The sequence below is a fragment of the Triturus cristatus genome, chromosome 2_1 (assembly GCF_964204655.1).
Source record: "Triturus cristatus chromosome 2_1, aTriCri1.1, whole genome shotgun sequence".
In the NCBI taxonomy this organism is placed as follows: domain Eukaryota; kingdom Metazoa; phylum Chordata; class Amphibia; order Caudata; family Salamandridae; genus Triturus; species Triturus cristatus.
Window position 1 is genome coordinate 720,588,457 of NC_140581.1, and position 10,312 is coordinate 720,598,768.

The 10,312-nt window shown below is 45.0% G+C and overlaps 1 long non-coding RNA gene across 1 annotated transcript in view; it reads right to left on the reverse strand.

Annotated features, from left to right (window-relative positions):
- The window catches only part of LOC146865798 (uncharacterized), a 77,465-nt gene extending 68,991 nt beyond the window's left edge, over window positions 1-8,474 (reverse strand). The window contains exon 1 of the long non-coding RNA XR_014976702.1: window positions 8,288-8,474. This is a non-coding gene — a long non-coding RNA (uncharacterized LOC146865798). The remainder of the gene's footprint in view (window positions 1-8,287) is intronic.
- Between the last annotated feature and the right edge of the window lie 1,838 nt (window positions 8,475-10,312).

Genomic DNA, 10,312 nt, shown 5'->3' on the forward strand with positions numbered 1-10,312 from the left:
TTGGTTCCTGCATTGATACAGGCTTAGGTTAGAACAAATAATAACCTGACTGCCTACTCAGTCCTTAGACACTCCAGGGTAATGTACATATGTCCAGCCTGGGCTCTGAAAGAAAGGACAAAGACTAACATCATGCCCCATCGCTGAAAGCAGCCTAAGTGAAAGTACCATACTTAGTACCATCAATACTCTGCCTTCCATATTCAGTCCCATCAATACTCTGCCTTCCATATTTAGTACCATCAATACTCTGCCTTCCATATTTAGTGCCAGCCTTCCATATTTAGTGCTATCAATACTCTGCATCCATATTTAGCAACATCACTACTCTGCCTTCCATATTCAGTGCCAGCCTTCCATATTTAGTGTCATCAATACTCTGCCTTCCATATTTAGTGCCAGCCTTCCATATTTAGTGTCATCAATACTCCGCCTTCCATATTTAGCAACATCAATACTCTGCCTTCCATATTTAGTACCATCACTACTCTGCCTTCCATATTTAGTACCATCAATACTCTACTTCTATATTTTGTACCATCAAAACTCTGGCTTCCATATTTAGTCCCATGAATACTCTGCCTTCCATATTTAGTCCCATCAATACTCTGCCTTCCATATTCAGTTCCATCAATACTCTGCCTTCTATATTTAGTCCCATTAATACTCTGCCTTCTATATTTAGTCCCATCAATACTGTGCCTTCCATATTTAGTCCCATCAATACTCTACTTCTATATTTTGTACCATCAAAACTCTGGCTTCCATATTTAGTCCCATGAATACTCTGCCTTCCATATTTAGTCCCATGAATACTCTGACTTCCATATTTAGTCCCATCAATACTCTGCCTTCCATATTTAGTCCCATGAATACTCTGACTTCCATATTTAGTCCCATCAATACTCTGCCTTCTATATTTAGTCCCGTAAATACTCTGCCTCCCATATTTAGCACCATCAATACTCTGCCTTCCATATTTAGTCCCATCAATACTCTGCCTTCCATATTCAGTCCCATCAATACTCTGCCTTCCATTTTTAGTACCATCAATACTCTGCCTTCCATATTTAGTGCCAGTCTTCCATATTTAGTGCTATCACTACTCTGCCTTCCATATTTAGTAACAGCCTTCCATATTCAGTGTCATCAATACTCTGCCTTCCATATTTAGCAACATCACTACTCTGCCTTCCATATTTAGTCCCATCAATACTCTGCCTTCCATATTCAGTCTCATCAATACTCTGCCTTCTATATTTAGTCCCATCAATACTCTGACTTCTATATTTAGTCCCATCAATACTCTGGCTTCCATATTTAGTTCCATAAATACTCTGGCTTCCATATTTAGTCCCATCAATACTCTGCCTTCTATGTTTAGTCCCATCAATACTCTGACTTCCATATTTAGTCCCATCAATACTCTGGCTTCCATATTTAGTCCCATGAATACTCTGCCTTCTATATTTAGTCCCATGAATACTCTGACTTTCATATTTAGTCCCATCAATACTCTGCCTTCCATATTTAGTCCCATGAATACTTTTGACTTCCATATTTAGTCCCATGAATACTTTGCCTCACATATTTTGTCCCATCAATACTCTGACTTCCATATTTAGTACCATCATTACTCTGCCTTCCATATTTAGTACCATGAATACTCTGACTTCCATATTTAGTTCCATAAATACTCTGACTTCCATATTTAGTACCATCAATACTCTGACTTCCATATTTAGTACCATCAATACTCTCCCATCAATACTCTACCTTCCATATTCAGTCCCGTCAGTACTCTGCCTTCCATATTTAGTTCCATCAATACTCTACCTTCCATATTTAGTTCCATCAATACTCTGCCTTCCATATTTAGTTTCATAAATACTCTGACTTCCATATTTAGTACCATCAATACTCTGACTTTCATATTTACTCCCATCAATACTCTGCCTTCCATATTTAGTTCCATAAATACTCTGACTTCCATATTTAGTACCATCAATACTCTGCCTTCCATATTTAGTTCCATCAATACTCTGCCTTCCATATTTAGTTCCATCAATACTCTGACTTCCATATTTAGTACCATCAATACTCTGCCTTCCATTTTTAGTCCCAGGAATACTCTGCCTTCCACATTCAGTCCCATCAATACTCTGCCTTCCATATTTAGGGCCATCAATACTCTGCCTTCCATTTTTAGTCCCAGGAATACTCTGCCTTCCACATTCAGTCCCATCAATACTCTGCCTTCCATATTTAGTACCATCAATACTCTGCCTTCCATGTTTAGTACCATCAATACTCTGCCTTCCATATTTAGTACCATCAATACTCTGCCTTCCACATTCAGTCCCATCAATACTCTGCCTTCTATATTTAGTACCGTTACGGTCATTTATTTATTATGCACATCCGTCCTTGCACTTAACAGCAGACAGGCTCATGCAGCCCACGCACGGACATGAACGGCACACAATGTTCCTGAAGGAGAAGCAGCATTCCCTTGCATACAAGTTGGCACAGCCGAGGCGAAAGAATAGACTTCCATATCATGCACTTGGGTCCTGTCAAGGCAGCGGGAAGGCAAGCTTCCTTCACGCGCCACAGACCCGGATCACTTGCACCGTGGGCTTCAGACGGTCAAGGTTCTTTTGCATGCAGAACCTATTCATCGCTGGCAGCACAGACGGCAGTGCAGGCTGGCCTCAGAAAATACAAGAGAGAGAGAGTAGCAGGGGGGCTCTGCAGCCCCCTTCCCCCGTACCCTACAGGACAGATACAGAGTGGGCGGCCAGAAAGACAGAAACATGAAGTCTGCCGGACACACTAGGTCAGGCTGACGGCAGACTGATGTTCCTGCAGGATCTTCAGCCGGGTGCAGTGAAACTGCGGAAGGGGCATCAATCACGGAGGACTGCAGCCCTCGTAAGAAGGACTGTGAAGAGGGAAAGGTGAGCTCAGACCCATGATTAATAAAAAGCAGGCCTCTCGGGCATGATTGACAATTCTAGCCAGAGATGAAGGAAAGCACTTTAAACTGACAACATTCATGTGAAAACGTACTAACAAACGGTGAACATATTATGACGTTGCACAAGTGTCACGTAGAAAAGAAAGCGAAATACTAAGCTGTAAATGATAGGAGGAAAAAAGTAAGTCCTATCTGTTCACTTTCTCTTTGCCACAGTGCTGGCTTTGAACCAAAGGCAGAGCGCACCCGGTGCAAACTGCATACACGGAGCAGTTTGTGTATTCCGTATATTGTTACCGCCATCGGGTCCAGGACAGAGCTGACTGATTCCATCTGCGCCTGAAATACGCATATGCGCGGTAAGTAGGGGTGCGTGGTGGGCTGCAGCACCCCAAAATAACCCTGCAGGAGACTGAGCAATACAGATGTATTCAAATTTGGTTTTGATCTTGTAAAATTTGCTGTGTTTCCCAATACAGAGGTTCAATGTCCAGTGGTGGTGGACTGGTGGGTGACATTTCAAAGAAGTGGGGTGTAAAAGTTGGGGATGAATATTAAGTTGTGAGTAAGTCCAACCCAGTGATTGCGTGTGTGGGGGGTGGGTTCTGTAACGGTCTAGTTGTTCTGGCAGCCTACAGCCCCGGAAGAGCACCCACACATTGTATCACTCTCTGGCCAGGCGTGGCCAGAGAGAGTATAAATAAAAGGGCGGAGGTCGCTCAGGACCTTCCGTCCCACAACCGTACCCCTGTCTCATGTGTATTCCTTGTCCGTCCCAATCACCACGTGCCCCACCATACCTGTGCGCTGATATCTGCCGCGGCGCCCCTACATCGGGGCCTTACACTGGCGACGGGGGTGTGGCCAAGCCCTCTATTTTGCACCTCGCTGGGCAAAGGCGCGCGTCCAACACACACGCGGACACGGAGGACAAGGACACCTGGAGAAGGAAGCAGGCCGTCCGCTGTGTCCAAATCGCACCACACGGCGAATTGCGGTCACCCTGAATGAGCGTCCGTCGACGCGAGTGCTGCCGAGAAGAGGATCGGCGGAATAGCGCACACGCGCGTCCTGCGCGTGCCTTCCCCAGTTGTCAACGGAGTGCCGGTAAGACGGAAAGAGACACGTGCTCAGCGGGGCACCGAAGCTGCCAGCATTGGGGGAAGTGCTTTCGACAGCCACGCGAGGCTTCAGAGTGGGAAAGAAAAAAAAAATAACAAATAAATAAACATTGGCAAATAAGCATTGGCAAAGGCAGAGAGTACAGCGTTGGTGGACACCATTCCAGCATCATATATTCCTACATCCTGGGCCTCACATTCATGAAGGGACAAACATGATCACAGGCACAAGCATTGGCAAGGGCAAGGAGACCACTCCACGAGTTATTCTGATAAATCTCAGTAGTGGGGGAGGAACAGACCCACAACACCATCTGTGGGCAACAGTGGGAGCACCGACCTGCTAAGTTAAACGAAACAAGCATTGGCACCTATATCCAGCGAACTTGTAGCCAACACAGCTAACGGGAAGATACTCCCTTGAGACAGCACAGGAGGACAAGGCACGAGCCACCCCACGTCAAGGGAGACTCTAGAAGCGCAGTTCATCCGGAATGACATCGGGCAAGCGCTCAGCATGGTAGATCAGGCGGCGGCAGGAACAAGCAGGCAACCAGTTGCACCAGCACCACCAGCAGCTCACATCCACTCACAAGTAAGCGCGCTACCCCCGTTCAGTGAACTGATTGACCCCGCAACGGCATCACCCAGGTGGAAGGTATGGCTGGGCCGCCTTGATAACTATTTCATAGCAACGAGGGAAACTGATGACAAAGTCAAAAGATCACTCCTGTTGCATTTTGCGGGGGACGAAATCTACAAACTGTTTGCACACCTGCCGAACACAGGGCCAGCAACAGACTATGACGCAGCGGTCAGGGCATTGAATGCACACTTTGACCCCCAACTTAACCCAGATTACGAGCGTTTCAAATTGCGGCAAGCATGCCAGCGAGACGGTGAGTCCATGGATGCATTCCACGCCCGTCTTCGAGAACTAGCCAGCACGTGTACGGAGGATGACCCGGTCAAAGAAGCACAGGCGCAATTGATTCAAGGGTGTCGAAACAAGACATTGAGGACGCTCATCCTGCGCCAACCCCGCATAGCACTGGAAGATATCCTAATCTTGGCGAGATCACACGAGCTTTCAGATGTCCGTGCGTCCGCAATGGAAGCCGCCCTACACGCAGCAACCGAACAGACAGTGACTGTCAAGACTGAGCGACCTGATGCGATGCGCACAATGCCACGTGGAGCCCGAGGGAGGTGGCCTACCAGGACGCCACGAAGATCACAGTGCGGATACTGTGGAAAGGAGGAACACCCGCAAGAAAACTGCCCGGCACGAGGGAAGACATGTACCAAGTGTGGCATACCCAATCACTTCGCAAGTGTGTGCAGAGGAGGCGCAAGGCCGAGAGGAGCGTCAGGGAGGAAGACACCGTACAGACAGGTGAAACAGCTATCAATAGATGACCCGACACAATCAAAAACACCCAACCCAGGGCATGCGCATCGGCAATACCTAGAGGATTCGTCAACGGAGGAAGAGGAAGAATGCCACTTCGTGTCATTCGTGAATGACCTAAAACGACAGCGTCGTCCACAGCCAACCTGCGACATCAAGATAGCTGGGACACCGGTCACTGCCCTAATAGACACAGGGGCATCTGTAAATGTCATGGGATACCAACACTACCAAGCACTCACACCCAAACCTCAGCTAGCACCTTCCAAAGTGAAAATCCTTACATATGGAAGCCAGGTACCACTCCCGCTAAAGAGGAAAATGGTGGTAGCCGTACAATCAGAAGATCACGAGGTCACCACGACATTTCATGTTGTAGACAAGGAGGCCGACATTCTACTTGGGAGCCACACAGCCGAAGACCTCAATTTAGTTATGTTCGCTAACGCTGTGAAGACCCTGCAAACGGAGGATATCCTGGAGTCATTCCCACAACTATTTCAGGGGCTAGGAAGCATAAAAAGGCCTCCCATAAAGCTACACATAGACACAGCAGTCAAGCCAGTAGCCCTACGACATCGGCGGATACCTTTTCACCTGAGACCATTGGTTGAACAAGAACTACTGAAGCTCGAACAGCAAGGAGTAATAGAATAGGTGTCCGGTCCGACTCCGTGGGTGTCCCCGATGGTGATTGCCGAAAAACCCCGCCAACCAGGAAAAATCCGAATATGCATCGACATGAGGATGCCCAACCAAGCGATCAAACGAGAACGGCATTTGACGCCAACAGTCGATGACATCCTAGCAGACTTGAACGGATCGCAATGGTTTTCCAAGCTAGATTTGAATGCGGGATACCATCAACTGAAGCTGGATAAAGACAGTAGATACATCACAACATTCTCAACACACCTAGGCCTGCGGAGATATAAGAGGTTGAACTTTGGGATATCCTCAGCTGCTGAGATATTCCAGAATGCGGTAAAAGAGGTATTGACAGGCCTGCAAGGAGTTATAAACGTAAGTGATGATATCCTAATACACTCGGCGACGCTGGAAGAACACCACCGCCGACTCAAGGCAACCCTGAAACAACTAGACCGTTACAGGTTCCACTTGAGAAAATAATTTGCAAATTGTACATTTTAAAGCTCATTTAAGAAAGCAAAAAGAGTTTTAAAGCAATTAAAAATGTGTACTCTTGAAACATTTAAACACATTAAAAATTGAATAAAGGGTAGAATGTGGTGAATGCTCCAGGACTGGAATTGCCATCCGTAAAGAGCAGAGAAAGGGGTCGAGGTATCCAGCTGTGAGGGGAGTGTGCATGGCTGGACTGGGACACATCCCAGCCTTTCCTCTGATGCACATGCTACTCTTGCACTCTGGCCCTGGGGGTGCTGATGGAAAGTGCACTGGGTCTATCCATATGGACTGTCGTGGACTTGCCGTGAACAGGAATAAAGCATTTACTGCTCAAAGTCTCTGTTCTATGTGAGCAGAGTTCTTGTGCAGTGCTTTAGTGTTACAATAAACTATGTTCCCCCCAAGTTACATCCGTACATCGGTTTAGCACCACATGTCCGACCAACAAAACAGAGATACTACATTACGCAAGTTCTGCTCGTCAGCATTTCAAAACTTGTTGGGAGGCACTATCTAAATTGAGGATTTATGCTGCTCATACTTGAAAATAAAACTACAGTGCACTTCTCTTACTAAACGCACACATTTATGTAGAATGTGCACAGTACTATAAGTAGCTCAGGACATGGACATGCAGCTAAGCAAAGCATCTCTGGGTCTACTGGCTCTCATCAGATGGATGCTTCTTCCGCTAGTTATGTGACATGAAAAGCCCTATGTATGTTTTGCTGCTGTAAGACAGCATACATATAGCTGCAGTCCTTGAAGCTCGCCTCCAAGCAAAGCTCATAGGGAATGGTCAGGTGTGAGCTCTACGTGCACAACTAGTGGCTAACCTTTGGGAAACGGGTTCGAAGCGCACAATAGCAGAAACCAGAGACAGCAAAGCAGGAGCTGTTAATTAAGCAGCTCGTTAATTAACAATGCGGATGTAGGTTGCAAACAAAACATGAAAATATTTCCCAATTCAAACTTAAGTAGCATGCTAAAACAGAGCGCACCCGCAGTCCAGTATTAATGTCTCTGTGGGTCGGCTGGATGCGGTTCAGAGCATCATGGGGTCATAAGATAAAGGGGTTGTGTGTGTGCAGAGCACACAAATTACAAGTGCTTCAAATTGAAAGAACAAAGTTTAAAGAGCCCCACAATTATTCAACTTCATGATCGGTCTTGGAGAATTGTTTTGTCCTTTTAATTGCAGCAGGAACACAAGCACATAAAATTAAACGAAAACAGGACAGATTTATTCACGGCTCAAGTTTGACAAAGTGAGCGCTCCGTTTGAATTTTCATGTAGTTGACATAAGACATGGCAGTTCATCATCCGTAAGTCACGCATAAATGAATTCGAATATTGGCGGCACCGCATGCATAGATCGTGTTCCTTTGAACTGTGCTACACAACAGTTGTGAAGTTAAAACGCAAACATGTCGTGGCGCTGAGACATTCCGGCTCACAAAGAAGAAAACAAGGGATTGGGAATCTGGCGAAGACTTTGTGTCATTATGCTAATATTTACACTTCTCCCTATAATGGTGCATGGCGATTGACAGCATTCGGTCAGAAGAAATGCAATAATAAAAAAAAATATATCCTGTTTCCTTGGAAGACGGCAGGATTCTTACCTGAATAATATTCTCTGCGAACCCCGAGCTGCCTCCGTGCTTTGTTGTGCAGCTCGGCCTTTCCGGCCCCGCTTCCTCATGCGTGAATGACTAGAGAGGCTTAGGTGCATGTCCAATCTCGACGCTGCTCCCTTGCTGTTTATGTTAGTAAGAAGTATGAGAGCAGCACAAGGCGTTGGCTCGGTCAGGCAGCCCAGCACTCCCTAGGACACCAGGGGGCTGTGGCTGAAATCCCCGCTCCTAACATTAAGCAGGTAGGAAAGGGTTAAAGTGCGCATGTCAGGCTTGCCACAGCAAGGCACTTGTCCAACATAGAGATTGGTGTTTATTTTTCTTTCTCTGACCACAAAGTGAGAAGAATTTGTAAAGTGAACTCTTTGACAGTCTTGCAGGGCACAAGTAGTATGAAAGGAAAGTTTATAGGATGTCAGTTTTTTTCTAACACAATAAAACCAAAATATCTGTATTTGTACTGAACAAATGTTTCAGAATATTAAATTCAGCAGTTTGGAAAGCACAAATGAATCACATTAAAGCTGTAAATCTGAAGTGTGACTGAAACCAAGATTTTAATAGCATCAAAGCAAATCAAGATATACTTATTTCCTGAACCCCGATTTTCACACGTTATCGTTTGTGCACTTTTTATCAGTAAAACTGTATGGCTGAGCAAATGTAGTGGTCATTTCACTGGCAAATAATCTATCGGTAAATGACAGTGCACTACCACACTATGCTTAAGTAATATATTTGCAAAAGTGTTTCCTCTGAAAGCACCGCCAGCCAGTGCTTAACTTGAGCTGATGGTTTCCAGTGCTCGGCACCAGCACTTAATTGTCTACACCAGCGCTTATTACCATCATCATCATTATCTTTATTTCGACTTAAAAAGTCATAAAAGAAGTAACAATACATTACAGAACAAATCTTTACATATTATTAAAATTTAACATAAGAATTAAAAAATCATAACAATTTCATCAATTATGCATTAAATCAACAGAAATGCAGCTCGTATTTGTAAGGTTCAGGCCCCTAGACATTAATGGAGGCAAAGTCATTTTGCTACAAGACATCTTCTGATGTTCCACATGGCAGCTAAAAATTTACTAACAGCAAAAACAGTTAACGGGGATAGGTCAGTTTTTAATAATCGATATGAAAGTGAACAGTGCCTAATCCCCCAATTTCTACATAGAGGAATGATCCACATCTTCCTAGGCTTTAGGTAGGAAGGACAAAAAAACATAACATGGATATCATTCTCCAACTCGTCCGAGCAAGCTGGACAGTTTTTGCTGGTAGATGGATACCATCTACTAGTAAGGGCTCTTATTGGTAGGGAGTTGTATCTCCATTGGAGAAAGAGTTTCCTTAAACCATTATGACTAATGTTATCCAAAACAGTCTCCATCTTATAATAGGCTTTCGATGATATAAAGGTACTGGACATTATCCCCATTTGATCATTCAATAAACAGCTAGACAAATTATACTCATGGTACCGGTTGACCAGGTCTTTGCGTGATAAATTTCTACTCTTCCGGATTTGTCCACATCAAAGGACAACCCAGCCTCTCAAATTCCTGCTTTATGTGTTTTAGCCAGGGGAGTTCCCATATAAGTGGGATTTGTAATAGTTCCTTAAGCTCTTGCCTGTAGCTAGAAAGTTCAGGGGTTACCCATAAGCGCCTCCAAAAAGTTAGAGGCTTCAGACCCAATTCCTCTTTTAATGGTCTTATTCCCAGATCAAGCCTGAGGGGGAGAATGGGTGAACTAATAGGCAGAGAAGCTAACTGCCTAAGAAACTTATTTTCCATGACAGTGATTGCAGGGGCACACTTGTGTCCCCACAATTCACCACCATATATTATAGCCCCACGTGCCTGAGTTTTATAAATTTCAAGGGGGGGCCCAATAGGTTTTGTCGTCGACTTATTCCACATTTTAATGATCCCCCCTGCCTTTTGAGTGAGCTTAAGTTGAGATTTAGTCTGGTGTTGAGCCCAGGTCATATTCTCGTTA